Source organism: Cygnus olor, chromosome 11, assembly GCF_009769625.2.
Source record: "Cygnus olor isolate bCygOlo1 chromosome 11, bCygOlo1.pri.v2, whole genome shotgun sequence".
NCBI classification, from domain to species: Eukaryota; Metazoa; Chordata; class Aves; order Anseriformes; family Anatidae; genus Cygnus; species Cygnus olor.
In genome coordinates this window covers 18,196,002-18,223,934 of record NC_049179.1, presented here as the reverse complement: position 1 = coordinate 18,223,934, position 27,933 = coordinate 18,196,002, and the positions used below count along the sequence as shown (strand labels likewise).

The window sequence follows — 27,933 nt, the reverse complement described above, 5'->3', positions numbered from 1 at the left end:
AAAATCCTTAGCTGATGAGTATGTTGTACCAGGTTTTCAAGAAGTTTATCTGATCATCTTCTCATTAACATTTCATCAGAAGAATGTATGACGGAAAAGCAGGTTGAAACGTCTTTTGAGAACTAGTCAGCCAGTACCTTCAGGAACACCACGGCAGGTTTTGATACTGAACAATTCAGCCTTAAAAATACCATGCTAAAAAAACAGTATCCCCAAAGTCCTCAATAAAACACAGATATGAGCCTTACATATGGGGGGTGAGGGGAGTGGGGATTTTAATGAAGTTATCAATGTCTCATAAGAACAAAAGAAGATTTCCCTCCTCTTAGCTGCTCCTTTTCCTTGGCAGGGAGGAGGAGCGCAGAGGAGATTATGCACGTGGCACAGAAACAGAAATCTGACTGGTTTCTAGACAAACAGGTCTTCTGCCTTCCTTTCGTGCAAATAACCTCCTGCTCAGGACATAACCCCCATCCCCAGGACATACGCAGAAACAAAGCAAACTGCTGTCCAAAACTGGTGTAAAACCGTCGTATACAATTGTGGTCCAAAGTCTGACAAGGGAAATAGCAACAGAGGACAGGCAGTAGTGATCGCAAGCCATTGAGCTCAAATTCTAGATCACAAGAAGCAAATCCTATTTTGCACTCAAAATCCCCAAACCATTACAGTATTTTGCTGATGGCAACCTGACCAGGCTCTCTGGTTTAGAGATCACATATACTTTACTAACATCCTCCCATATACTTTTAAGCAGGCATCATCAAACTGAAGATCTATTAAGATTTAACTTCGCTGAATGAATGAATCACAGCCCGCTATGACATTTAGATCAAATCAAGTACACTAAAAGCAAGGCAAAATAAGAAACCAAAGGCACGGTTTGAAGTGGTCCTACCTTTAAGAGTTTACTTCCATAAAATCAAATAAAAACTTCTAAGAAATAAGAGTTTACTTATCTAAGAATAAAGGATTATCAACAGTGGCAGTAAAATCTTGAAGAAGGACCTATCACCAACAGCTTTTTCAGCTTGGTTGAATAAAATAAGATTCCCTTTGGCCCAGTCTATTCTTCCTCATTAATAGCTTCTGATTTATTTGGCCAGTTTCAACCTAGTGCAATGCTCCAGAGATTTGGACTTGGCGGTTGCACACACCCCAAGCAAAGCACCTCATCTGTGGAGACATGAGAGGCAGCAGCTCCTGCTGGATCACTCGGCCAGGCAGCAGCCACCCCTACCCAGCCCAGCCACAGCTAGCGGCCATTTAAGATAATGAATTTAGGAGAAATGCACTGTACAGAAGGAAAGTTCTGGAAGATCAGGGAATAATGGAAGAGTCGAAAACTAAGGAAAATGAAAAGTTCTGCAAGTTTTGTTCCTTGCAAAACCACTACCTTACTATTTTGCTTAGACTAGGTTTAAGTTTAGCGCTTTTCATATTGGGTAAGTAACAAGGTAACTTCAGTTTCTGCAGGCCATGTTTTAACATCATACATAAAATGGGCTGTAATATACAGAATAACAATTTTAATATAGACATTCTCTGCGTCCTTCCCTCTTCCCCATACCATGCTGCATTTGCTCCTGAGCAACACAGCCATGATGCTGGAAGCCTTTCATCTCACGAAATCACACTCGTTATGCTTGCCTAGAGCTGATATTGCCAAGACAGTCTACAGATCTTTTGATGACTTCTGTCTCCTCCTAGACAAAAAATCAGAAGGTAAAGACAAAAAAAGGCAGCAAAACCCAAGAGCACCCATCACTAACATCAAGCTGGCTGTAGCCCAAGCTTGTTCTAAAGCACGTCCTTCAGCCCTGCACCAACACACGATGGCTAGGCTCATTCGGAAGCTCAGCCAGGACCCCAACTGCTGCACAAGCATGTTTGGATCACCAGAGGGTGCTGCAGGGGCTCCTAACATGACCGTGCAGTACTTTGGGCTGGGATCATAAACACGGGGCAAGTCCTGTTCTCTGTTTTTAAAAACAGATATATATTTTTTTTTTTACCTGGGCCTCTTCATACTCAAAATTTCAATCCCCTTTTGAATGACCATATCCAGTTACTTTCTGAAAGAATCTGGTCCAAGTTTATATATAAGCATCTTGTGCTAGTGCACAACAGCGCTTACTGTAAATACTCACGTGCTTGACAACAGGTTTCGTAGACTAATCTAGGCCAGTCTCCAAAGCTAACTATAAAAGCAAGCATGTCACCGTTCGGCTTAACTTGACAGTTACAGGACTCTGTAGATTCCCCTTATGCTTTTGCTGAAGAGGCAAACAGAAAAAAAGACTGCAACCCACTGATCTAGAAGGCTGGCATACAGGGCACGCCCAAAAGTACCTGCATGCAGATTTACTAGGAGCAGCTAGTGTGGAACTGCGGGCTGTCAGGTTTGATTTCACCTCACTGTGAATCCAAGTCCCCTGCATAGATATAAGCATGTAAAAAAAAAAAAAAAAAAAAAAAAAAACTAGGAGTCACCAGGAGCATCTTTCAGCATGGAAAGACAGTGATAGCATTTGACATGGTCAGCTCACATAGCTCTATTTCATTGCTTGAACAAATTATTTGTCTTTGAAAGGGCTTTCGCTATATTTTCATAGGGGAGCTAAATGACTCCAGCATTCACAAACAAACATCAATCATTTATGTCTTTAAATCCAAAAATTTCTATCATTTCAACATCACATTTTATCAGTTCTTTGAAGCTACTGAATTAACAGCATGAAGTGATAGAGAAACATTGACCAATAGCTTCTTTTTCAAAGGAAAACAAAACATTATTTGACAAGAGTATGTTATGGTAACTCTTGCCATTGCCACCCTCCCCTCACGTTTCACCTCATAGTAAACCCATGACAAAGTCTGGAGAACTTGAATTTTTCTGTGGCCTCCATTAAGAACAAGCGTGCTGTATTTCTAGTTAGTTATGTAACATGGGTTTGGTCAAACAGCAAAAATATGCTAAAAACGTCAGTTAATTCGGTTGATAGCTCCCCAGTACTTTTTGACAGCAATCCAGGTTAGCAGTCTCTGTATTTGTGACAAAGACAACAATAACCACCTACATAAAACTGAAAATTATTCTTTGATACGCAGCAATGTTACTGCACACTCTACACACTCCTTGTGAATTTTCAGAGCATTTGTGTTACGAACTAGAGTTACCGCACAACACCCCACATTCCACACCTCCAGTATGCAGCGAATACCTGCCTCCACCTACTGCCACATCTCTCTCCAGCCAGCCATGGTTTTGCCTCCTTCCCTCAGACTTCTTTTAATTTAGCACTTCTTTGTGATAACCATTGATACCTTTACCGCTGGCACTTTTTTCCATAGCTGAGCCCAACATCAAAACATCTCGATGTACGTTTCAGAAACAAAAAGGAAGACACCACTATTTGGCATGCTAAGAACAAAGGTAAGGAGAACAAGAGGACCAAAAAGGGAAGAAAAAAAAAAAAAGGCCCTGGTGCTCTGACAGAAACAGAACAGAGAGGGTATCAAGGAGTCTCAAAGGAAATCCTTCTTCTGCAATCCAAAACTTTAACTCCCAAAAGCCGACTAGCCAAGTTAATAAGTGCATCATCCAACCCAGACTAACAAAGATAAATTTACAGCCTACAGGCACAAAAACGTAGGAAAAAGCAACTTCCCTTTCTGCACACACCACGTGAAATACTGTATCTCCTGCCATACCTTTTACTTTCCCTTCTTTTACCCTGAAACAAAGTGGCTTCTGATTGCAGATTTAAGACATCCTGTTTGCAATTAAAACCTCATATTACTACACATAAATTTTAACACCTTCAAGGAAAAATATTCAGTTGCTCAAAAATTTAGTTTATTACCCTCACTGTGTGACAGCACGACACGAGCACAGTGACGAGGGAACATCCAATGTTCTTAAATATTCTTGGCAGACTCAGTGCTTTGAAAGCTCACAATGGAAAAAGCACCATTTCTGAACTGCTACACAGACCAGCTTACTAGCACTCATTCTTGTCAGCTTACAGTTTTTAAAACAGGATGCATGCAGTCATATCAGGAAGAGGGCAGTTGCTGTGAAAGAATGATACCAAAAAAAAAAAAAAGACATCCTTAATGTTGATAACCTCAATGCTTCTGAGCTATGCTATAGAAGTTTTCCACACCACTAAGACCATCAACGAAATACAATTCAAAATATCTGGAGAAAGATGCTCACTTAAAAGTACTGTCGCTTTTCTTTGATACATGAGGAAAGAAAAGCCCTCATTGCTATTATTCCTACTTTTTTCTCAGCCTCCTGAAGTATTACAAATTTTGCACGAGCAAAGCAAAAAGCAAAAAAAGACTCGCTTCACCCTGACACCTTTCAGTGGTCTCTAACAGACACTTCACCAAGGCAAGCCTATTCTGCACTTTAACACCCCTCACTGTGTGCCCATGCACGCATCCCTCCCTCAAGGTTCAGCTGAGGCTGAACCTGGTTGTTTATTCTCTCCTTTTAAAACCGTAGTTCTTCCATACTCATCTTTTTACACTTGCAATGTGTTCCTACACTTTGTAAGGGATACCAAAATTACCACCCCTGAATCCTTTCTCTCAACTCTCTATGCCAGGTTCGTCATGAAAGCAATGTTTAACGGCACGACCAAAGCACAGCTCAGTTATAGATGTGCTTACGTAATTATATAGCTAAAAGTTTAATAATTTATTGCCCTTGGCCTTGCAAACATCATAAATCATCACAGAAAACAACAAGATCAGGCCTATGTATATTGGTATAGCACTTAACATTGAGACTGACCACAGCTCGCAAGTATTAGTACATGCATCATGACAATGTATCCACTCCTATGTATCCTCACAGGTCTGTGGTTAGCTTTCAAACAAAAATAACCTCAAACAATAAAAATAACCTTAGTCCAATCCATGCAATCCCAAATTACAATACTAGAAGCAATCTGGTTTTCAAATAAGGCCGAGTTTCAAAAACTCTTGCAGGGATTTAAAGGAAATGGAAAAAAATCCTCCTCCCCTAGTCACTGTCATACAAGTATCAAAAGCAAAGATATACCCATTCCACACCCATTTTTAGGGTATCTCCAACCACTACAGTGAAGGAAAACACATTTTTCTCACCATTATTTAGTTCTTTAAATCACCTTTATACAACTGTGCTCAGCTGCCAACTCCTGACACTACTTTTAACTTAATATGCTTACAATAGGCTGTAACAATATTTAATAGCTACTAGTGAAACCCCTGCTGGGCACAGAGCAATACAAAACGCACCCTCAAGTCTTAGGGTTGGTCCATAAGGACCTCAGCAAAATAGAAAATCTCTTCAGGGACAGAGATGAACGTAACTGGGACACCTACCCAATTAAGCACCATGAGGAATTTGAATACACATTCCATGAAATAATGTTAATGATTCCTTAAACAATAATTTCATGGAATAATGTTAATTCCATTAAAAACAGTTCAATTAATCATGCTCTTGTTAAGAAGGATGTATTTTCTTCTCATCGTATGGGCACACCTGTACTGTTACAACACGGGGCTAACAAGACCCAAGTGTTTTCTCTAGAAAAGGTGGAATATGGATTCCACTGCATCAAAGTTCTGAGACCAGACCAGCCAGAAATCTCAGGAACTGAGCTGTCTTGCAGGACAGTAATTCCCCTTCAGTATCAAATGGAAGCGCAGACAACACAGGGGGTTATTTTTCCAGATTTAACTTGAACGGGTTTTTCTTTAGGAACTTTCTCACAGAACCATTAAATGTAAGTTTAAACAAGAGCGTTCATAATCAAAAAAATGGAGAATGTGAAAGAAAAAATAAAAACCTCCCTTTCACTTCCATAAGCGGTAACTTGAAAGAACAAGTGTTAAAACAAGAACGCATGAGGTGAGGGGGGTGTAAGAGGTAGCGACCTAGATCAGCTGCTTACTTTACAACAAAGCAGACAACACTACTGCAGACTACCAACTTCAACCTCCATAGCAGTATTTATTAGCTGGTTCCCTATCACAGGGCACAGAACTAACAGGGCGAGGTATAACTGTCATGTTACACAGCCGAAGCCCATCTTTAACTCTTAATAAGGCCATTTTGTTCATTCATTAGCTACTGTATCAACGATATAAAATCTATTTTGATTAGCTGACCCCCCAAAAAATGCCTGATCTCTTTTTACTGGAAGATCAATAGGATCAACTTTGGGGAAAAAAGCAAAAGAAAGAATGTCTTGCTGTAATCTTACAAGCTGAACAAGACACCAAAAGCACTTTATAAACTTTCAGGGAAAATGTCATCTAGATTTAAATATTTCAGAACCTGAATAAACGCTCCGAAGGCGAGGTCATTTTGTCTGATAGGAGACAGAGTTAAACTACGCCCCCACTCAGTGCCACTTCAGTAACATATTGCCTGCTCAACTCAAATATTGGGTGCATCTGCCTTTCTACACTAGCAGCAAAGCATACAAGAAAAAATATGAAGGAGGAACGATGCATTTATTTTCTCTGGTTCCTTTATCAGAGCTGAAGAAATCAAATCTGAATGCAATACACCAGAGCTCCCCCATATTACCATGGGCTGAGATTCTGACTTTTGTTCCATGTGATCAATTAAAGAACACAATTATTAAATACATTAAATAATATCTTTTTCAAAAATAAAAGATGTGAAAAATAAAGCCACTTCGTGCATTAAGAAGTTACACAGCATTTACGTCAGCACATGCTGTTTAAATTAAAGCAAAGTAAGGGAGGTTTCAACGAGAAGGAAAAGCAAGTCCTGGTGTTAAGGCCTTTAAAAATAAAAAATCAGGTTTTAGTAACGTGAACAAAGTGTGATGACTTACACTTTCAGAAAACACGTTTTTTAAAAAAATCAAGCTGAAACACACAAGCATCTCACATGCAAGGCATAATGAACCACACATTACAAAACTGAAATATTTCTTATTCAGACAAAAAACTGAGCTCACAAACTACTCCAGGTTTTCCCATTTCCCAGTGCTGTCCGACACTACTTCCACAACAGCCAGAACTAACCAGCTGCTGCGTTTGCTGTGCCTGCAGGACTGAGGGAGGCAAGGAGGTATGGCATTGTTTACAGCCTTGCAGGCTGCTTCTGGTCTCTGAAGCAGCACTTAGGCCCTGAATACTCAGAATGACATCAACAGGTTATCTGAGAAACTTGGCTAACTTTCTAAAATAAACCCTGCAAAAGCTTTGCTGCCCACAGTAACCAATTTAAGGTAAACCGCATTCACTTCGACTCAAATAAGGTTTCTAACTAAGACAGGTCTTCTGCCATACTAAGCCGTTTTATTCTCCAGAATTATTTCAAGTTTCAATCCAGCCAAGTCCCTCCTATATCATTAGTCCAACGTGACTCAAATCCACAGATCAGTTCACTTAGCTTCTTTCAGTCAGTGTTCATTTATTTCTTCTTCCCCTGTTCCACAGCGGAAAAAAATAACGTTGTGTGAAATTACAGTAACCTAAATCCAGATACCTAGCCATATTTACCCAAAGCGTTCTATGGACCCTCTCATTTATAGACGTGAAATATAATTACAATTTCTTAAATACACGCTTAAACAATGGAGCAAAACAAACAAACGTACAAACTAAAGACTAACATATTTCTTCCACAGTTTACAATTTAGGAACGCCTCCTCCCAAATAAAACAGAAGAAATACTAGAACACTGTAAGTGGTTTAAGATGGGCTGTGCTGGCAGAAAGAGAGCCTACCATCTGCGCTAAAATTGCTCCAAAGTAGATCCCATCCCTCTCGCTGAAGAATCCTTCTCTTTTACTGATGACACTCTTCTACTACTACTGGTGGACTATGTCAACTGCACATTTAGAACAGAAGTACAGAGAGACAAAAAAACTAACAAGGGCACTAGGGTATTTTCCTTCCCAAATTCCAGACCGACTGCCCTCAAACACAAGACCCTCTAACTGGGTACCGCTATTTGGACACCTTCATATCAAGATTTTTTTTCCCCTTCTCTCATTTTTGTATTGGTAGTTCAACAAGCACAGAATTTTAAAAATACCACTTGGCAGTTACACCCTTTAGAAACCCAAAGTGTTAAAATTACACCCATCATTACAACTTGTCTAAATTATGTAATTTTAAGAAACCCTACGATTTTGCGCACCTTCTAGCACCTAAATGAAAAAATAGTTTAAAAACTCATCTCATGGTTCTGCCCCAAATGGAAACAGCTCTTTAGAGAGGAAAAGAAACAAAGATAGCTTTCTTACATGGAAGAGGCACAGGTAAACATTTTAAATAAAATAGACAGGATAGAATATTTAGCTACCGCAGCTTTTGTGCAGGTTGTTTAAGCACTAGCTATTGATAAACCAACAGAAATGGTTATAAAAATATAGATATCTAGATCCTAACAGCAAAAGACTTGCATAATTAACAATTTTGTGTCAACAGTTAACATAATGAAGTTTGAAAGCTTATAGCCTTCCTTATGCTACATCAAAATTTACCAGATTCAGAAAAACGTTTTAAAGAAACAGTGTATATTACCAATTCCATACCAAATATTTTTGTCTTACTCCTATTTACAAATTTTTCCTTTCTATTGCCTCTTTGGCTTCCCACAAGCCCCTTCCTCCCTCCCGCTCCTGATATATTCGGTATCAGTGACACGATGGTTTTTACGCTGAGCGTAGGAAAAAAAATGAAAAAAAAAAAAAAAAAAAAACCTCTTCTGAGATTGTCATATTTCCTCTAGAAAACTCCTGCTTTTCAACTCCGAAATTCATTACCTGTCAAACGGTTCGCTATAACAATTCGCGAACAATTCCCTTCCCTTCGCCACCCAGCATCTCGAAGGCAGCCAAAACCGCGTCGGAACTCCACAAACTCCGGGCACCTTCCCGGGCAGGAGCGGAGCAGCCTCACCCTCCTGCCTTGTGCCGGGGGCGGCTTCGCAGACCCCGCGGGCAGCGCCCAGCCGTGCCCCCCTCCCTCCCTCCCTCCCTCCCTCCCTGCCTGCCTCCTTCCTTCCTCCGGACACGACCCCCCAGCCGAGCGCTAGCAGCCGCACACCTCACGCGGTGCCCACCCGGCGGGTCCCTGCCTCCCCCCCCCGCCCTCACCCCCCCCCCCCCCGTCGCTCTCCGCCTCACCCCGCGGACCCCCCGGGTGGCCTCGCAGCCGGACAAAAGGCGCTGCCCCTCGGCGAGGAGCCTCGGCCGCCCCCCGTCAGGGCCTCGCCCCCACCCCGCCGCCCTGCCTTGCCCTGCCCGGGGGGTGCGGGCAGGCCCCGGGGGGATCGCGGGGCCCCGCGGCCCGGCCCCCCCCCCCGTGACAGGACCGGGGGCCGGTGACAGGAGCGGGGGCTGCGGCCAGGCCCCGGGGGCCGCCCCCCTGTTCCCCGCTTCTCCCTGCCGCCGCCCCGCCGCTCCCCGTCCCCCCTGAGCCCCGCTCACCCGCCCGCGGCCCCTCGCCGCCCGCCGCCGCCCCGCCGTCCGCGGAGCCTCCTGAGGAGCCGCTGCCGCCGGCGCACGGATCCGCGCTGGGCGCTATTTTTGGGAAAGGAGGCCCGGGCGGGCCGGAACTACTTTCCCCCGCCGCTCTCCCCTCAGAACCGCAGCGCGCACCGCTCCCCGAGGTATCCTGCCGCGGGCCCCGCCCGCCGGACCCGACGGAGGGCGCTCAGCAGGGGGCGGCGCGGCGGGGGAGGGCGGGGGGAGGCTGCAGGGAGCCCGCGGCCCGCGGCGGGGCCGACGACGGCCCGGTAGAAGGGGCCGGCATGGGCGGATTACTTTGTGTCGCCGCGGGGAGCGGCCGGCCCCGCGTCCTTGGCCGCCACCCCCGTGGCGCGGGGCCGCCAGCCGATAGGGCAGCGCGGCGGAGCGGAGGGGGGGGGGGCGGCGCCAATGAGGAAGCAGCCGGGGGGCGGGGCTAAGCGAAACGTGGAGGGCTGGAGTGACGGGAGGGCGGCCAATGGGAAGGGAGGAGAGGGAACGGGCGGCCAATCAACAGCGGAACGCGGTGCGGGAGGCGGCGGCCGTGCCCCCTCCTCCCCAGCCTTGGCGTACGAGCCCCCCCCCGGCTCGGGCCGCGAATGACGCACGGAGAAAAGCCCCGCCCGCTAAGAGGCGGCGCATGCGTAGAGGCGCGGCCCCGGTGCGCGCCCAGGCCCGGCGGCGCCGTGCCCAAGGGTTGCCGGGCAACGGCTGCGGCTCCGCGCCCCGCCCCGCCCCGCCCCGGCCGCGGCCATGTCAGGGCCCCGCCGGCCCCTGGGCTGCGGCCCTCAGCTCGGGCACGGGCACCCTTGCGTCCCCTCCGTCATCATCCCCTCAGGGGGCTGCTGCGGTTAAGTAGGCTTCAAGGGAAAGAGAGCTGGGAAATAAAAGGCGTGAAAATTTTTCTCCTTCACAGAAAGCTGGAGAATAACCCCAAAATAAAAGTTTCATAACAAAACAAGTTAACTTGCCCAAAATCTGTGCTCTAGGGCTTCTCCCTCACACACAAGGTAGCTGCTCAGCTGTTTCCATGTAGTACGTAGCTATTTCCATCATGGCCAGGAAACACAAAGCTCTGCTCTGGGATACCAAAGAGGTGCTGCCTCTGGAAAAGAGGAACCAGCTGATGAGTGTTGTAGCTGGAAGGGCAGCTCCTTGGTCAGGTACAAAAACTAGCTCCAAAACGTTTAGAAAACAAGAGTCAAGAAACACGAAGTGTGCTAACCACACCACTGGGTGGAAAAATGTAGATCTTCCAAGATCATTCCCCAAAAATGAACATAAATGGCTGCTGTCTGTCTGCAATTATTTAGCTCAACTAGAAGCAGTAAGGCACAGTTCTCAGAAAATTTAAAGATCGGTATTTATAATTTACAGTTTACTTGGAATTTAAAAATCTGTAAAGAAGTTGAACAACTTCTGAAGCATCCACCTTTCCTTCAAAACAGCACACGGTTTCTTACCGTGCATCTAGGAAAATGTAAGAGGTGAGAGAGAAATGACAACATGCAAATAATTTTCATCTACTGTCATATTTCCATGCTGATTGCTATTGACCTATGAGGAAGAGATTTAAATACATACAGCTTTCTTACATTTCTCAACATGAACAGTTCAATTGTCATTGATTTTTATACGAATACAGTTTATTTTCTTGTTCTTCACTACACCTACCATCCATAATATTTGCAAAGATTAAGACTACGAAATCCTCTCATGAAAGCAATAAGCTTTAGTTCTAAAAAGTCAGTGGAAGACACAGAAGCAAGGCCTGAGCAAGGACTTCTGGTAGTGCTCATTAATCATTTTCAGTATGTAATCATTTATTCTAAACTGGAAAAAAAAAAGCAGGAAGGCAAAGAGATAAATAATGGGTTCTACTTTGTCCTTTTCAGTGGCACTAGCAGAATAAGCACAGCACATGTTGCTCCAGGGATTGCTATATGCACCCTGTAAACGATAGTTAAGGGGTACAGAGTTGCATCTTTCACACTGAGATGCAGTCCTGTCTCAACTGAAACACTGCCCTGTGTAACAGTTGAGAAAAGGAAGTGCAAAATATGGCATCCAATTGAAATTACAGATGTTGTTTTCCATACGCAGTGATTTGCTGCTACATCTGCTTCTACAGACCCCTCCTGGGACTGCTGATGAAAAAGAATGGGTGGGAGGGAGGGCACAGATGTTCTCACATGTCACAATAGCATAATTGAAAAATATCACCCCTTCGGGTGACACGAATAAAACCACAGAAGGATTTATATATCAAAACAACTAAAATCACTACATGACTTGACAGCCCTGGTCTGTGTTAGGTTTAATTTCCAGTACAAGTGCAAAGGCTAAACGCACCTGGATAATCTAAAGGATGCAAAGCTGCAGGTGATTAAGGCAAATTCACACTACAGAGAAAAAAATTATTATAAGACCAATGAATTTCTGTCCATAAAAATCAGCAACATAACATGATTCCCAGAGAGCATCACACCTGAGTGCCAATATGACAATTGAGAAAATATTACAAGGATCTGCTAGGATCGCTCTTGAGAAATAAGGGAACAACTGCTCAACACATTTCTCTCCGTCTTCCGTACAACCCAGTGACTGAAAAGAACCACCTGAAATCAATTCCCTTGGCCAAATAGCAGGCCAGTGTGATCTCCATGATATCCTATAAGGAGAAATAAATCCCAAAAAATAGGAAATAGGAAGAAAACTATAGGAAAACCAAAAGACAGCAGTCTTAATTATAACTAAATAGCCTCAAAGTTGAATAGAATCATCACCAACAGTTTACAGCTTTTCCTTGCATTTTTATTCCAGTGCACTTCCACCAACCCACTCAAGGTGTTTTGGAGGTGCTACTACCAAAATTTTATCTGCTCTAACTTTTAACTTACATTATAGGACCTTCCCATGAAACATTTGAGAAAGGTACCATGGCTGCTCCTCAGGCCTCCTTTCAAATGTTTCTTATATTCCAGAAAGCAGCTTTTTCATAATCTGTTCTAGAGAAAAATCCTTAGGTCTCATGCTTCTAAAAGTGAATTTTGTATAAAAACATAATGTGGGACTTTTAAAACTATGGATAGGAGGAGTAGGGGCTATTATATAGCTTTTGCATATTTCTTAAACAATTAGGTTATCCTTCAGAGGGAAGAAGGGTCTAAGACCAAGCTTTTGCAAACAAGGTTTCTTAAAATCACAGGGTAGATTAATTCCTAACATTGTTTCACTTACAATGGTGGAAGTGCTCTATGAATGAAGATGTTGTAAAGGACTACTTATTGCAACAAAACCAAATTGTACTCGCAGCATTTCAGGATGGGAACTTGCATTTGAAACAAAGGATATGAGAAGGGGGGACTCCCACCTACAGGACAGGAAGCCAGAGAGGAGCAGATAATGGTTCCTTTCCATGAACACTTCGGGTAACCCTGTTAACCCCATAACAACCACTTCAGTGCAGACACAGACTTTCCCTCTCCGAATGCTGGCTTGGATCAAACTCCTATGACCTCTCTCTGTGGTTGGGAGTATTGCTCTTACACTATTATTTGGCGCTGGTGCTCCACCAAAGACAGATATAATCAAGTAAAGATTTCCTTAGTTTAGTTAAGTCCAAGCCGCCTGACAATGCATGAATTAAATTCACTCAATCCATGTCATAAACTGCCCTCTGTAAACCGCTAATATTTCCACATCGTTATATGGTGCATTCAGTAATCTGATTGCCTTGGGAATATTTGTTTTTCCAGAGCTTGTGGCCAAGGTACATAAGATTAGATCAGACACAGCTTGTCTAAGAATGCTGTAATGTGGGTGTACAGTATATTTGCTAGTTTTGAGTTACAGGTAAAAGTTCTCTTTCAAACTTTTCCAGCCTCGGGTTCAGACTACGCTATCTGAAGGCGCCTGTTGCAGCATTTGGTACTTCTCCTTTTGCTTTGCTGCTGGCCTTCTAATACCACAGACGAACATGGAAAATATTTGTATTGCATGCCTCACTTACAGCATGGGTGATCCGTATCTCAGCAAAACTTGTGATATTTTCTAGGTCTTCACAATGACAGAATACAAGTCTCCCTGGGATTCACACTCTTCTGCTGGGTTTTTCTCACCATTCTGCATGTGAACATGAACCAACAGCTGGGTTTAAGAGACCTGATATAAATAGCAACATCATGCTGCAAGCAAGCTTCTTGGAAAGTTAAGAAAATATGTTATTTAATGCACTCTGACATTTGCTTTCCCTCCCCTATTCCTAAGCTGCATTTCTGTAAACACCCACAACGACAAATGCAAAGAAGTTGACTTCTTCGCATAGACATAAGAAGTGCTGCCTTGAGCCCAGGAGATGATATCCAGAACAGCTTACCTCTCTCCAGCCAGACAGCTGGCAAATTCTGCACAGTAGGAAAAGGAGTCGGGAGTGTGGATGGAAATTCCTGCTTCCAGCAGCATTCAAGATTACAACCTTCGGTATTTTATTTTCATGGTTGCTCTATGTTGCTTCAGAAACTTCCTGCTTTTGCCATATCTTTCCATTCATTAAAATTGCAGCTTGCAATTAAACATTCTGACATAACATAGCTGAGATTTTTTGGCAGCAGCCTTAACCAGAGGTTTTCAGAGTTTCCTGCAGACGGCTTTAAATTTTCATATCCTCATGAATGCTTGCCACCTTCTTTTAATAACTTGAAAAAATAAGCTTCTCTTAGGAACTTCATTGTTTCTGTATTTCCCCAGCATTCATTTACTGCTTTTAGAAATGTGTCATGCACATGTATATTTATAGAGAGAGCAAAGTGTACATATGCACAGTATAGTTTGACATCTTATAGGGAACACACAGATTGCTTAGTAGATCTAAAGAAAAATAGTTATGTTCAATATTTTCTTTATTAAAATGTATTTTACTCTTGCCATGGTATTATATCATTTCACCCCTTTAAAATATATTTACTACAATATTCAAAAAAAGTAATCCTTCATCTGTTAATAATTTTGTAGCTTTACACATATTATGACTGTCATATATTGAAACACTAAACTAGTATTTTTATGCAATTAAATATTTCCTGGGATAGAACTTGTCCTTTTTCCAAAGAACTCGAAATCACAAGGATTTTCAAGTTATTTGCGTTTTTAAGGTTTAGAATGTATTTTATCAGTTGGAAGCATGTTCAAACACCGCTCATCTCTAATATAGACTTTAGACTGATTTTAAAGGGGGTCTTTCTAATGTTCAGACTGACCCTAAAGTCTTTTTTCTTCTAACATTACCTGGCAAATAAATTCTTAAAGGGATATTATCAATTTAAGAACCACGCTTTAGTCTAGAATTTTTTCCAAGAGATTAAAGAGAAAATGTCTCCTTTCTTCTGCAAATTTAATTTCTATATTTGACTGCAGTATGTGTGGTCAGTATCCCATGCTGTCAGGAAACAAAAGGTACAGAAATAGATGAAGGAGACCATAATACCTGAAAAGTTTTTGAGCTACTTTTTAAAGTAGATGTGAAGTTGGTGGGGCCTCTTCAAGTGACAAATCGCTTGTGGAACTCTTAAAGTCAAGTAAGTTGCTCCTGACTTGTGCAGAGCATCCTCGGCTCCCACTGCAATCGGCTAGTGCAGCTCCTAAAATGTAAGTTTAAGGATTATTGTTCTGGAATTTCATCTGTTTTGCTGTAACCTCCATCGACCAAATTGCATATAAGAAAAGATGTATGCTACTGGCCTGATCTTGCAGACTTCACATACAGAGCCCTGATCTGCTATAATATACAAGGTATTGCAAAGAAACCTTTATAGCAGTTGACTTCTGAAATAAAGTTTAAAATTTAAACTTGGGCAGTAGGCAAGGTGCATTTCTAGTATTTTACAATGGTGTCAAGACTCCAAAGTACAAACGTGGCTTTGGTTTGTCTTCTGTTGATTTCTTTAGGCTTATACCTAGGATGATTGGTCTGTGTCATACAGGATATATAAAAAATACCAGCTGCCCTGCTCCCTCTGGCACTTTCAGGTAAAGGCATAAGTGCCATTGAACTTATGCTGGAGGTTTGCTCTAATTCGGAAAACAAGCCTTAAAAATTTAACCAGTGTTAACATGGCTCAGCTAATGTGCACTTTTGAGTTTTGTATCTGAATGAACAGTATCAGCCATTTATTAATGGGTTTACTGTTTTTGTGGCTGTGATTTAGGATTATTGCATACATTCTCAAAACTTTACTAAAAATAAGCCCACTTCTAACAATGAAATGCAGCAGCGTATTTGTTGCTATTTCTGAGTATTGTTTCTTCATTTGCCAAACGGTTTAGAAGACAAATTGGCATCCCAACAGCTCACCTGTTTTCTGTAGCTGCTTGATGATAAACTACTTCACAGCCCCTGCTGTTGCATCTAGGACAAGTGTTTTGAAACACAGCTCCAGTACACGCGTAAACGTGTCATCCCATGCTAAAATGCCATTTCATTCCCAAGCCAAGCCAGCTGGCTTTGGACAGAAAGTTCTTTTCTGCTTGCGTGGGCAAACTTTATCACCTTCTCGTCCTTTTTCCCTTGCTGTCACATTACTGCAGAGGTGGTAGCGGCTGATAGAGTGAGAAGCAGTGTTCAAAATGTGTCCATGTTAGTCGAGATAATAATGCCTGGTCTTGCAGCCATGTGTTGAATCAGTCTGCCTGAAAAAGCATCTCATATAACCTAATCAAATGTCTTTCCTTTTATTATATGGAAGCAGAGAAAGATTAACTGAGATTAATATGACGGTACTGAATAAAAATGGAAAAGGATCCAAAGTCTTGGTGTCTGGTCCTGTGCTTCCTTGGCCACAGTCATAATTTCATAGGGCCTAGACTGCTCCTGGGTTTGGAACTCTTCTGTCTTTAGGATCAGTTTAGCAAATCCTGTTGTGTTCCCAGCCAGAAATGAGCAAACATCTTCTTAGCTCTCCCAGAGGGTAGAGTAAGAAAACTAGTGTGATTTGGGAGGAAGGATGAAAGTTTGGGATTGTTGGTTTTCTTCCATTGTTGGTCTTGTTGATTTGCCTTTTATTGTTCCTTTTTTTTTTCCAATGTTTTTTAAGAAAGATGTAAGTTCATCTTTAAATTAGACTCTAAAACATAGCTTCTTCAATTGTGTTTGCAATGTAACAACTCATTGCTCACAATATAATACTGCTCTATGAAGTCAATGGACAAGTTCTTACTAATACAAAGATTTGACCTGAAAATGGCACCATCTAAACAAAAAGTAAAACATGCAATAGTTACCTATTTAGATACCTGATTAGCTGGTAGTTTGAAGTAGTTTAAATGTTTTATCACACTTCACCGAAGCTAAACTGTCCTAAACTACGTTAAAATTATTACTACAATGGAAGCCAGGTCTTGGATTTACCAAGCCTTAGCTATATGTTCCCCTCAAGGGAAAAGAGGTCAGTCTACCTCAAACCACCTGGCATTTCATGCAGGTATGCATATGGCAAAGCTGACACAAAGACTTCTTATACCCACGCCATGTCCATGTGTCCATACCCATAGTTACAGTTGTTTGCGTAAAGCCAATTTAAAATGATATTTTCAGGGTCTGAATACATGAATGAGTGATCTCATTCATGTACTGACACGCTTGACAACTTACCATGCATCAACTGAGCCGTGGTAATTGACCATGTGTGTTTGCTCTTTGCCTGTGGCGATCTCAGATGGAAGCAACCAGTTTCGACTTTTCTTTTCCTTGCCCCTGAGGTTAAGCTGACACATTGAACCTCACATTTGCTGCAGGCTAAAGAAAGGCACGCTGCAGTTCCTGTGCCCCAGCTGAGGTGTGGTAACTCGTTGCTGGAACTGGACAGCATGCCTGAGCTGTTGGTTAAAATGGGATAATGAGGGCATAAATCAGGTGTTAGTTCAGCTCAGTGCAAGTCAATTAGGAACGGATTTAAGGTAAATTGACACAAATCACTCTTAGTCCAGAATAAAAGTGGCTACCCAGCACTAGCTTAACTAAATCAAATAGAGCTTAATCTAACATAAATGGAAAGACTTTCAACTAGCCGTAAAAAGCCAAAAAAGTTATGCCCAGTGCTCTGCATTGCCTAGGGCATGTGCATTCACTTCAAGCAACAAATACAATTTGACACATAAAGAAAGTGAGCCAAATTCACAGCTATCTGTGCAGATAATGTAGGGAGAGGACCTGAGGCTGTGAATGCAGCAATACCTTCTCTGGCTCTCCTAGCAGATCCGGTATATTTTATCATTTTTAATTGTAAACTGCTGAAGGTAAGAATGGGTAATTCTGCTTTGTCTCAGAAATCTGCACTCTGCCATCATTTAATAACAGCTATGCAATAGTGCTGACGTGATCCCACTAAAAGTTGATCATGAACAAACAAAGCAGCTGAGTTTGTTTTCATTCCTTGAGCTTGATGAAAAGCATTAAGGAACAGAAAATGATAAGAGAGACTGAAAAGTAAACATAGGTTTCATAAATTTTAAGAATCCCTATTGTTATTAGTAATTCAATCTAGCAAAATGATCCCTAACGAATAAAAAGCAAATAAAGCTTGATTTTCTCAAATGGCTTCACCCTTCATCTCTAGGAACTGTTACTGAAGTTAGGGATGCAGAGCTGGGATTAGTCATCAAGTGACAATTTATCAAATCCTTTACTAATGAGAGATTGACTCGAATGAAGGAATTTGGTCCACTAGTTTCCATTTCCTGGCTGAGTTAGCTCTTCTAAAAAATTCTTTTACAGAGAACGTTCGTGGGAAACTATTCTGAATTCTTTGTGTTGTGTGAGACTTGAGAAGACTCCGTTACGGATCAGTATCCCACTAGGGAGGATACAAGATGCATATACACAATAAAATGAGAGTCTTGCCCATACAACATACCACATGGTCCTAGCAGCAGACTGTGCTTCAAACATATTCCTATAAGGCTGCTGAGAACCAGTAAGGAGCCCTCCTCCTGCAGCCTGTGGGAAGAAACAGCCATTTCCCATGGTGGTTCCTTGTCTCAGCTATCCAAGGTATGGACACAGCACAAGTCCCATAGCACAGAGGACAAACTAAGTGCCCTTTGCTGTGACATCAATTTTGTCCTGTGTTATTTTTTCCCCCTCACTCCAAACACCACTGTATGCACACTGCACAGTTGCAGCAGGCCACACATTTTGAACACGGGGGGAAAAAAATAGTATGCTATTATCTAGATAATTGAGTGTTGGAAACAAAGTTGCCTCCAGCACTTTGTCCAGATTAAAATCTCATCAGTACCGTTATCTGGGAAGTATCTGCGGTGACACATGCATGCCATGCATCTCAGTCAGCAATCTGGTCTATAGCATTTGCAGAAGCTTTAGCAATTTAATGACTCTTATAAGCCCTCCACTTACTCAAAAGCTGAAATGCTAGCCTATGTGGGACAGAAACTTCTGAAAGAGCAGATTGAAGTGCTCCATGTAAATTGAGCAATTTCTGTTAACACGTGTCGACTAAGCCAGAGCTGCCAATCAGCCAAGCTGCTGCTCCGTTACAACAAACATCTGAGGTATTGGAGCTTGAACTTAATCAATGTTATTTTATCGTGCAGAACTAAGCCATCAACTGCTGCTCTCACAGACATGTCTTTCAACTACCCCTCCACAGAGCATACCTGCTTTTTTGGAAGAAATGTTATGTACTTAGCTCTAATATTAGCTTTTAAAAAATCCACTATTACAATTGATGTTTTTTCAGCCTCTAGTAGCAAATTATACACACAAGCAACCTGTTTGGGGAATTGCTGAAGGAAGAAAACCTAAACCACAGCTGTTGTTAAGTCAAGATCAAGCACTTGGGTTTGTTATCAACATAGAGTAACCAAGAACATAGGACCTGTAGCTGTTTTCCTGTCATCATGGTAGTCATCTGAAAGGTTGCTTCAGAGGATTATCATCTAAGAAGTAGTTTAATGTAAGAGTAACTAGTTTTAACGTGTCTACTAGAAGAGTCAGAACTGAAGGGTGTAGTTGGAACACCAACCAGCAATAGCAAGCAAAGCCAAATCAGTTCCCTAGCACCATTTCTACACCCTAACGCAAGTCATTTCTTTTCTCTTGTACATATTTTTGCTTCTCCATCATCAAGAGTGAAATTATCATTGAGTTACATTGCTGTAAATTTGGACCAGCTCCACTGACTGCTGATATTCATTGCCTCCAAAAGCCCTGGGGATGCATGTTGTACTGCATGCTCCGTGTGGCTCCTCCTAAACAATGTGTAGCTGATCCCTTTCTTCATGCCAGCTTGCTTGTGAGCCATGCGATGGTGTCACGGATCCAACTTCCTTCTCTGTCCTGAAGATTTTGGCTCGAGTCTTCCTTATTTGTCGTGAGAAGGTTCCAAAATTAGAAACACATTTACTCCTGGTGCCTCCTCTTCACATTGCCACATTTGTTCTTTCTTTGAATGCTTTCCTCTCGGCACGAGGCTGGGAGTATAGGTGTCCTGGACTTGCAAAACAATTTATGTGCTGTCCCAAAGATTTGCACCGATTTGAGCTGGTTTCCTCTGATCTGACTTCACAGCCCATACAGCTTTAGGTGCATCCAATGATTCCCTTTTTTGCTTCATTGTTTTGGTTCGTTAGTTTTAGCGCTGCTGACACAAACAGTGCATTTCAAAAGGCATCTTTCCTGGGGGCTCTGTTTACTCGTTAATGTGGCTAAGTGTCATCTGAAGTCCTGGGTGACATCTTGCTTTGCTTTGGATTGTGGCATTCCCATATATGATTTATTGTGTCTGAAGGAAAACACACATCTGTAGGAAAGTGAAGAAGAGCCACGGGAAAGGGGGAGCCGTAAGAGGTCTGGCTGTGAGGGCGACTGTGGAACTTGACATTTAGGATCCTGCACAAGATGCAATTTCCAGCTGAATAGCTCAGGCACTTACACAGCTTCACTTTGGCCCCAGCTGTGCGCTAAGTGCTACCGACATCTATCTTAAAAGCTGCTCACAGCAACCTGACTTGATGCGGTTGTTTTGTTTTCAATAAAAGACAGGCGAAAAAGTTGCTTTAGTGAAGTAATCCACATGAACTGGGCTGGAATATTTTGTCCAGGCCACTCAGAAGGGAACCAACGTAGCTGGGAAAATGGCAGATGATTCTGACAGCTTGCAAATAAAGTTTTGCTGGAAACACTGCACATTGAGCCGGTGCCCATGGAGCTTCTGGTACTGAATTATTGGTACAATCCCAGTTCTTTCCAATGAATCACATTTTCCTCAGTTCAGGATTAATCAACGTGTCACTTAGATGTATTCTCAGACAATAAGCACCATGATATGGATGTCAAACTATTTTGGGTCACACTGCCGTCTATTTTTAGCTTATCTATTCCACTATAGGACTAATGCCTCAAATTCAGAAAAGGCAAGTGTTAAAAGATAGGAAAAAAATCCTGACTCCACAGAGGGTCAGTGAAAGTTATGTCCTTGACCATAACAAGGCCAGGATTTCACCTGATGGGTCTGTTTCAATTAAAGCTTCCTGTTCAAACTGTCATTCTGTCCCTAGGAGCTGAGACATTTATTCAAATTCCTGGTTTTACAATGCTTTAGTGTTCCATAAATACTGCAGATGTGGGAACGTAAGAGCAGGAGAGGGAGGCTACTTGCTTTGAGTGAAAGATAAAATAGGACCCCGGTTCACTGCACCAGGGTACTGCCTAGTACACATTCTGCTGCATTCTTAGTTTTTGCCATGGATCCATAATATCTTTCTGTATTATTCTAAGGTAAGCAAGACCAAACTATATGCATGTACATAACATAGAAACATAGCTGCATTCTTGTATTATATGCAGCATGTGCACATATGCACATAAATGTGTACACAGAGTGCTTTTTTCCTTAATATTAAACAATAATACATGGTGAAATCTCTTAAGTGAAGCAGTCTTCAGAACGAAGATAATGAGAAACTTTAGGAGGAAAAAAAAACAGATATCCATCCAAAATGGAGGCAGCCTTCCTTCTTACTTAAAAGTTGGACTACACAAACACATACACATTCATGTACTCTCTTAGGGCTCTGAATTCAGCATGGATCACCAGGTGTCACATTCAGCTCCTGCAGATAGTCAGAGACAGCGGAGACTGAATTCAAATAACGAGTCCATTAAGACTCACTGCCATCCAAAACAAAAGAGAAACGCTGGGTATGCCTGCAACAGGGATAGCCAACTGGAGGCCCACACAATCTGGATGAAGCCCACAAAGCAGTTTTCTTTGGCCACCGAGAAGCTGGCTGGCTCTCAGGCTAACCATGTGGTGTTGCTCTTTGTGCTTGGGGCAGGAGGCACAATAAGTTGTGTCTGCCTGAACTTCATGTGGTCAGCTAACTTACCAGAGCATCAGGGGCTAGGCTAATAAAAATGGCTTTCCAACTGCTACGCATGTTGGCTATCCTTGTCTACATGTTTTTCTGCATAGAAATGAAAATTTGCTTTACCCATGGTCTGAGCTGGCCACAGCCCTGAGCCCGAGCTAATATCCTGCCTCTCAGCAGGCCACAGTAATTTGGGCATGTAGCACACAAACTGCAGCTACATGGCTTCTGGTTCTCTTGGACAGCAGCCAGAGTAAGCTCGTATCTGCCTTCAAAAGTCCATGTAGACATCGTTTATGTAGCTGGTAGTCAGAAGACCTATGACAGGAGTGGAAAAATACTGCTCCTGCACAGTGGAACAGGAGCGTAGCTTGTGCTTTACAACCTCTCAGTATCGTTTCCAAGTCCTGGGTATGTTTAATTCTAACCAAGATTGCAGACTAACTTGTCAAGGCCTCAAAGTCAGCAAGATCTGCCTTGACCAGTGTATGCCAAACATACAAAAGACCACGCTGCAGATCACAAAGAACCTACTTGCTTGAGATTTGATCACTCTCGAAACCATGCCTTCTTTCTCATATTAGTTTGCTAATCTGCAAGCCATTATTCCTCTTTAAACTGCCCCATTGATTTAGTAGCATCTTTAAAAAGAACATTAAAATTATTCTTCTTCTGCAGCACTGCTCTGGTTCATTATTTACTTCACATTACCAATAGAAAATTGCAGCTCTGACTTGCAATTGCAATCCCACTTTGTGTTCCCCGAGTTAGGGACTGGCTGTACTCTGCAGCTACAGCCCCTGCCCTCAGCGCTCACTGCACAAACCCTGACAGTCATTGCTGCTTTGGAATAACTGGAATGCCACCTGGTTTATTAGTGGTTTTTTACACTTAATCCGTAAGATCTCTCTTTCAAACTGTAATAACTTGAATGTGAATTAGCTGTTATGGTCATTTTGGATTCTTTTTCGAAGTTTTCTTCCTGTCAGAGGAGGAAAAACCATGTGGCCCTCCAGACTCTTCCTCCACCCAGGCTGAATTCTTACCCTGTATTACACAGGTAATGAGAAGATACATTTTCTTTTAGAAATCTGCAGATACTGCAGAATAAATGATGGCTCTCCTTATCCTGCCATACATTATGAGCTGGACAGGAGCTAACAAGCGTCTGCAGAGAACTACACCCGCATTGATTGCACTCAACCTGAATTCACAGTGGAGGTCGAACTGGCAGCTCTCCCAGGTGGCACGCTACAAAGGCTGGCTCCAACGATTTTGCCTCCCCTTGGGAGCAGCAGTGCTGAGAGCACCCGAGCCCCGAACCTGCTGCGGAGGGAATGTTAACAGGCATCCAAGACTTTGTTGCATACCGCAACTGATCTGCTGCTCCACATCCTGCCCGTGCTCCAGGGGATCCTCTCCTCCAGCTCTGCAGGGATCCTCTGCAGAAACACCAAGCATTCGCGCTGCACCTGCCCACGCTCACCTCTGCCTCTCACTGCTGCTTTCTGTGGTCTCCAGCTTCTACCCTCTTACATCTCACTCTCTAACGGGGGAGCCTGCAGAGTAAAGTTGATTATCAATTCACTGCTCCTCAGCCTTAGCAGAAAGGGAACAGCAGCGATGATCTTCCCAGTGAGTCAGTGCTTCTTGCTGGAGGATGCGTGACTCACCAGTCCCCACACGGGCTCCCTCCCTCCCCCATATCCCTGTGCCTCACCTCCAGCCTCTCCTGCTCCAATCCCTCCTTTAAGAACACATAGTTGTGCACTACTCCCTCCTGCCTTTACCTTCTTCACTATAACAAGCTTGGGGGCAGAGAAAACTTCACAGTACTCCTGTTTTCATATCAGGGAAAAAAAAAAAAACACCATGTGTTTTCTGCTTTGACCACTCAGGTATGTCTGCCGGCCCCTCTGGACACACATGCAAGCTGTGGAGCCACAAACCTGTCTGCGAAGTGACTTTCAAGTGAGGCCTATTAGAAACAGCAATTCCCTGCTTTAACACATTCGTTCTGGGCCACAGGTAAGATCTTCGTGTTGTTCAGCTCTCCTCCCCGTTGCTGAGATTTCTCAGGGGTATTTTTGTAAAGAACCTACTCCACTAAGTATTTACGGACCTGGATTAAGGAAAAGCAGTAACTGTTGATTGAAACAAGAGAAGAATCAATGAGCCAAGTGTTGGAAATCAAGGAACAGAGTACTTTTTCCCCCCATCAGTTCCAGTGCAGTAGTGCTCACTTTCTGCCTCCTGACTTTTACAGAGGCCTAGATATTCTCACCTTACCCCACTGGGCTGATTTTCTTCCCAGAAACAAAGCACTGTTTGCTCTGGACCACACCAGGAAGCAGTGGAGATGCAAAACCAGCACCTGAATTTTGTGCCATAGGAAGGACAACAGGCTGTAATGCAGAAATGGTGACAGGAGAAGCTAGCAGCCTTACAAAGGGAATGAGGAGTCATTTATTTACCTTTGGGGAACCTACAGAAAACAACAGGAAACAACTTTTGGAAATAGCAGCTTGTGGATTAGTGTTGGGTGCCAGGGTGGCAACACAAACACATAGAACGTGGACTCCGGCCCAAGCAGGGTACGATTTCAGCCACCAGCAGCGTCATTTAAATCTGCTGGGTGGGAGAAGAGCCTTCGCCCTTTGTGGTGGGGTCTTCAGTGGATGAGCTCCTCTGGAAACAGATCCAGCGAGAGTCCAAGCACTGCCCGTAGGCGTGACTGCAATGCAGCCACGAGCTGCAACACTCACCCCACAAGGCAGGTGATCCCTCCACAGGGAGGGACTTGCCCTGCCTCAGCCCACACTGTTTTCTGAAGAAACAAGGCAGCTCAGCAGCCAGAGCTCTCTGGAACATGGTATTTTTCACTGGCAATAATCACGTTGCCATTATTAAGAGCAAAACCTGACACCAGGCAGCCATGCCGGATTTCTCCAGAAAATCGTGAGAGAACAGCTAAGAAACAAAACCCCAGCACATCTGTGTGATTGAGGTGAGGCTTCATAACTGCCTGAGCTGTGCTGCTCGTGCCAGTTCCGACATGTACCCCAGCACCAGGCAGGACAGACCCTGCTGGTGGGGGATCCGTAACAGGACAAAAGCCCCAGTCTCAGCTCATCTGACTCCAGAGCTGGACAGTGGCTGAGGCATCTGCTGGATAAAGGGATTCAAAGCCAACTCATCAGCTTTTAGAACGGTCCCTGCCCAGTGGAAATGCCAAAGCAGTAGTGATTCTGCTTGCTTCTCTCCTGCAGTGAAACCTTGTGCCTGGAGCAGATCAGAATTAGCTAGTTACAGGGCATGTGCATGACACATCTTTGCCACGGTTTGAGCGAACAGAGTACACACTCCTTAGGGCAGTCCCTGCCTCTCCCTCAATCTTGTACAACACCATAGACATGAAATAAGGCACGCTATAAATAGCAGCTCTGTCTCCCTCCTGCTCTAAAATGCAAGCAATTTAAAATACTAGTCTTTCTTACAGGGAGGAGCAGAAAGCCAGCATTTCGAAGCCACTTTCTTCTCCCTTGTTAACATTAAGCCCAGCCTTCTGCTCATAAATAATTCATATGGCCTCTTTTTCCTCAATTACATGGTAGTGTCAGATTCCACACTCTGCCTTCCCAGAGTGACTTTCTGGCTCTTCTGGAGACAGCAAGGCTCACTTGGATGTCTGCAAGAGCCACAAACTCATTAGACTCAAGGAGTATTCTTTCCATACACCAGCTAAAAGATACAGGACACCTTTGTCTTAGAGTTTGAGTAATTATCCCTTTCTGAACTGAAAGGCTGAGTGACAACATGTTTACAGTAAATCAGTTTTGCTTTAACCCAGTATTTGTGGTGCAAATTCTAAATACATTCAAGGATGCAAAGATGAGCTGGGTAAGAGGAGTGCATAGCTTATGAGCTAGAGGGCACATAGAACTGAAAAGAGAGTCATTAAGACAATGCTCCTGAGGGCCTCGGAGAGAGAGAGAAATCACAGGGAATTCAGTTTGTCAGGTGAAAAACAGATGTGCAAACAAAAGCAAACAACCCCGCTCCCTCTCCTGGCCACCATCTTTTTTGATTAATTTGAACTTAACTTGTTGAGATGAGAAGCCAAGATTTCTGCTCTGCTATCAACAGCTTGCTGTCTGTACATCGCAACTCATTACAGAGAGTGTCTGCATTTGTGCCTTAAACTAGTCAGCCAGAAAACATTAGACAAGTATTGCATGCTATAGATTGACAACACTTAAAACCTAGATGGCCAAGCTACTGATATAATTTCCATACTCATTAACCATGACATCTCCAGCTCTCCCCCACAGCATTCTGTCAAATTCAGCAGGCCCAAGAACCTGTCTTAGCTGCCAGAAATCATTTCATTACTCCACGGATTGGCATCGCCTGAATATACTCTCACCCCTCAGAGCAGAAGTTTATAGAAATCTCTTTCCAGTTGCCCAGCTGTGCATCTTGCCTTCCCTGCACACACACACGGTCTATTAGCTGTCCGCAGCTCTGCCCGTCTCGCTGGCAGGCTGCCTGTTCACAAGCTGCGCCAACAATCGCCCTTGAGCATAAGCCAATGCCAAGTCTCCTCTCAGGAGTTCACGCTCCGTGCGAGCACTAACATGACTGCACTGGATGGCTTCACCCCGCGTGCTGCTGACAATGACCTCCTACAGACCCCAGGTTTGCTGATGGCAACGAGCTCCTGAGTACGTTTCAAGCTAATTTTTGCCCGGCTGTATTGTCACAGCCCTCTCACAGATTAATAATCTGTCAATAGCAGTCAGGCTGCAAACGCAGCGTGACATGGGAATTTGGGACTTTTGTAGTTCATGGTATAAGAGACTATTTCAGATACACTGGAGAACAAGCACAGCCACATTGACACAGAGGCAGAAACTGGGTGCTGGGCTGGGACAGGAGACCTTATGTGGGAATTTTGAAAGGGAAGTTTGACTGGTGGGTATTAAAAAGGCGAGCAATGGCATTTCCAAATATCTTCTCTTAGAAGCAGAGTAATTTCACCTGCTGGCAAATCCTGTCTGTGAGCAGGAAACAGTTTACCAGGCTCCTCCTGGCAGTCAGGGTGAATGCCAAAACGTCAGAGGGTGGGTCACCTCAGCACTTCATGACTCAAGTGCGATTTGCTTTGTAAAAAGAAGATAAAAACAAAAACTAAACAGTGACTGAGAAACAGAGAAAAGGAGGAAAAGCGATTCTGTAGCTCTGGGTTAGGGTATTCACCTGTAAAAGTGCACAGCTAAATTCTGGTCCTGAGAGAGCAAATGTATGATTATTGCTACAAACTGCAAGAGCACCAACGGGAGGGAAAAAAAAGTGTTTTCACCCACCTTGTAACCCTCAGAAGAACAAATGGTGTCAGCCTGCGCAGTCAGCATCGCCACAAGACACATGCCACACTATCAGGATGCCTGAAGTGAAGCTCTCGCTGGCGCTGCACTGCCTCACAAGGCATGTTCCCTGGCATAAGAGGAGCAATATATTAATGGCACACATCACGTACCATTGAAAACTTCTGGCCATCCCCCACATACACGCTCATTGTAGGTCAAATTACTTTTGCCAGTGTCAACGCACTGTGCTAACATTCAACAGGAACTAGTAAAGAGATGCTTCGCTTTCCACTCTTCCAGATGTAGCATGTAAATACACATGCATCTTAAAAATTTTGCATAAAATATGAGAACACTTCACATGCTTCAGATTGAAGCTGCTCAAAGGAACAAAGAAGAAGTCTTTCTGATAGACTCAGAACCCAGTCAGGAACAATGGGGCTTAGATTTAAAACACAACCCAGAACTGAGTTCTTGCAGTTCCTGGAAAATGTGAGTACTGGGCTGGTACATTTTTTTATTCACTATTATTATCTCCCATAGACATTCATCCTGATCTTAACATCTTTATTGTCCACATAGAGCAAGCTTCCTCTTTAACAGAAATGAATGTTCCAGTAAATTTCCTTACACACACACAAAAATCCAACAAAAAA

At 43.2% G+C, this 27,933-nt stretch overlaps 1 protein-coding gene and 1 long non-coding RNA gene across 13 annotated transcripts in view; both read right to left on the bottom strand.

The window, feature by feature from the left end:
* Positions 1 to 9,630, bottom strand: part of MEF2A (myocyte enhancer factor 2A) — an 87,787-nt gene extending 78,157 nt beyond the window's left edge. For 3 of the 10 annotated variants that reach the window (XM_040570363.1, XM_040570370.1, XM_040570375.1), the window contains exon 1: positions 9,483 to 9,629. The gene's annotated coding sequence lies outside the window, so the exon portion shown is untranslated. Of the gene's footprint in view, positions 1 to 8,816; positions 8,985 to 9,482 lie in introns of those variants that run through there. The other 7 variants (XM_040570365.1, XM_040570379.1, XM_040570377.1 and 4 more) reach the window with 4 other exon arrangements.
* A 3,101-nt stretch (positions 9,631 to 12,731) lies between these two features.
* Positions 12,732 to 27,698, bottom strand: LOC121076221. 3 transcript variants are annotated; one of them, XR_005823401.1, is made up of 6 exons: positions 27,275 to 27,698; positions 17,170 to 17,393; positions 15,874 to 16,768; positions 15,007 to 15,160; positions 13,900 to 14,218; positions 12,732 to 13,646 (listed from the first exon to the last, which is right to left on the bottom strand). It is a non-coding gene; the product is annotated as an uncharacterized LOC121076221 (long non-coding RNA). The 3 variants fall into 3 exon arrangements; XR_005823400.1 differs by having other exon boundaries at positions 12,732 to 14,218; XR_005823402.1 differs by lacking the exon at positions 15,874 to 16,768 and having other exon boundaries at positions 12,732 to 14,218.
* Between the last annotated feature and the right edge of the window lie 235 nt (positions 27,699 to 27,933).